Below are 3,235 nucleotides of genomic sequence, written 5' to 3'. Positions count from 1 at the left end.
CAAGCCCCCACCTCTCTCCAGCCTACTCAGGACCACACCATGTACTGCAAAGGAGAGAGAGACAGTGTATCAGTTGACAGGAGGATCATCTGCATCTCCACTGACATTAAAACCAGCCTACATCTCAAACAGTGAGAGAACACATCTGACTGTGTATATGGATGGCGCCTTGTTTTTTGTAATGTCAAATGCTACTTTTCTGCTTGCAAGAGTTCTTGTGCTAATAAATTAGAATACGCCTTGACTCTGCCTCTTACTCACTACCTCGTATAAGAACATTATTTGATAAATATATTACTTGAGAAAAAAATGACATATGTATTGATGTAATAAAATGAAAACCCAACCAAGGCCCACCACAAAGCCCACCTAATAACAGATGGCTGAAACAATAATGCTTTTTAAAATGTTTACATTTTCTCCAATTTTTCGTTTCTTTAATCAGCTATTTTAAATATACAGACTAACAAATGCTAATGCTGACATGAAAACTGTACTAAACTACAATCTGACCTCAGACCTCTCTGGCTGAACATCTCTACAAGAAACCCCATCAAAAAGAAAATTTGTGCCTTTGATATTGAATATGTATTCTCAAATTTCTTTAGTTGCTGAAAGATCACTATATTTAAAAGAGATCTAAAATATCATTCCTTGTTGAATGCAAGTACAGTAAAGGTCACTTTAATAAAATGGCATCAAAAGACTTTATACCACTTCTCACATTTACAATAGCTGGAAAAAAGTTTCTATTTCAGTACCATTACAAAGTTCATGCAAACCATAAAAAGTGTGTAGAGGAGACAAAACATGCCGTGGGTACGCTTCCGTCTTTACAGCGAAGGCAATTTTCCAAAGAAAACCATAGTATAATTCACTGACTACTATGCTAACCTCTTACACTAGACTTGTAGCAAATTCCAAATAGAACCACGGTATCTTCGAACATCCAAAGTTAGGCAAGGAAATCATCAGCATCTAATTATTGAACACCACACACTATGAATCAATCACAACATCTTGACTACCTTATAGTTCATGCCCTGCAGAATTCTGTTATCAAGAAAATTTAGGTAACCTTAATACAACCAGGGATGAGTATGTTTTGGATTATCAGTAAAATGCATAATTAGATTCCATAATAGAAATACAATACTGCACGGTACAGAAACAAAATATATACTATGCTGATGTACAAGAAAAGTAGCCAACATCAAAAACAAGACTAATTTTGCAAAAAAATAAAAAATCATGTGACCAAAACATGGGAACCAGCATTTCTTTTGCAAAAAAATAAAAAATCATGAGACCAAAACATGGGAACCAGCATTTCTTTTGCAAAAAAATAAAAAATCATGAGACCAAAACATGGGAACCAGCATTTCCACTTGCAAGTACCAGTCTCCAATACTCGCCAACTGTTACCTTTTAAATGAAACCGGGAAAAGCAATGCACTGTTTGTATGTGATGACACCACAACAGGAATAGCAGCCCAAATCAAACTTGAGTACTGTTAGAAGTGTTGGTGACCACTGATTATAAGTGATGAAAAACCCAGAATTTAGAGGAAGGAAAGGCAAATGTGCAAAGAAGTCCATAATCTAGAAATGAATGGAATGAAGGACACCAAATAATAATCACACAGGATCTCATGGCCAAGCCTGGCATATAGAATATAGCCAAGAAGTGGAGAGAGCTGCTTATGACTGAATCTTCTTAAAAATTATTTTCAAATGATATCTATGAGCACCAGCACAAAACCATAACATAAACTTATGTGGGAGTATCTGCAATGCACAATCTGTTGCATTTAGAACTTCCCCTAGACATGAACTTGCTAGCAGACTGGAAATCATGTTCAGACAAGTGTCCTGCATTACAAATTTGTCTTCCTCTATGAAGATGCAAAGTCTGGAGTTGGATCAGAAGGAAAGGATGAAGAAGTATCCAAAATGGAAGAAAAATTGAACAGACAATACAAACGAGTTTCGAAAATGAGCAGGAAGAACTAATCCCATAAAACAAGATGACGATTAGTAACAAAATTTTCAACATCATACCAAGCAGAAAATGTCTGCAAGGCTAAACAGAAAAATCCTCTATAAAACACGTTACCTGAATTGACCTGTTGATCTTTCAATTTTTCAACAAAAAAGCATGTTTCCAGTTACTAAAATACTTAATGAAAACTTTCATGAATATCACTGTTTTCCCTTATCACTGTTTTCCCTTAGTTTTACACTGAAACAATAACCAGGGAGGTTTTGGTGTTCTAACATTTCAGTGGCATAAAGGAAGCAGATGAACACCATGTAATTCAAGTTTCAAACAAAGCAGAGAACATGAATGAACACACAAAAATTCAGCGATGACTTCAGAACTGAAAAGACAGAACATCACTAACAATACCTGGTTTCCACCATCATTTAAAGCATGACTTCATTCAAGGACTGAAAGTGGACGACAATTATCAAAATTAATTTCAAAATCAACAGCATATGCAGCAGTGAATAGATTTACAAAGGTATATATGTCCCCAATACTTAGTTTTTAATCTATATTAATCAACTTCCCAACTCTCTTAACAATGCCTAACTTTTCCTTTATTCATTCTTTGCTCCTCATTAAAGAATGAACATTCCACACCATCCCACCGAGAGTTAGAATTTGACTTGGCCATGCTAACTACTTCAAAAGAATAGTACAGCAATGCACAAACTTAAGGAATATCTAATCCATATTAAAATTAGCCCTCAATCACAGAAGGCATCAGATCCCACCAAACATCAGCATTACACACAGACAAGGCTAATGACCATCAACTAATGCCAATTTAAATCAATGATCATGAGTGGCAGACAACTGCCACCAAGTAATGATGTACAGAATACAATTCACAATGATTTTTACTGCATTCCAAAACATGAATAACATTGGTTTTCCTTTACAGCTGCACTGACTGGGCAATAAACATCATAAAAAAACCTGAGTTTTATTAGGAAATTACATATTCTTTCCCTCAGAACTTGATTTTGGCCAATTTTGCCCTCTTAGTTTGGCAAGATAAATGCTGGCTCAAAGAATGAGGAATAAAAAATTGGCAATTTCAGAAGAAATTACCAGATTGCAAACTTGAAACCATGGTTATGTTTGGCCTATGTATAAAGTACCATAACCACTAGCCTTACTTTATTTCTGTAGTTACTCTTGGTATTTCCATCAGTATTTTACTTT

This window comes from Macrobrachium rosenbergii, chromosome 10 (genome assembly GCF_040412425.1).
Source record: "Macrobrachium rosenbergii isolate ZJJX-2024 chromosome 10, ASM4041242v1, whole genome shotgun sequence".
Lineage (NCBI taxonomy): Eukaryota > Metazoa > Arthropoda > Malacostraca > Decapoda > Palaemonidae > Macrobrachium > Macrobrachium rosenbergii.
Note: the sequence above shows the minus strand (reverse complement) of the source record.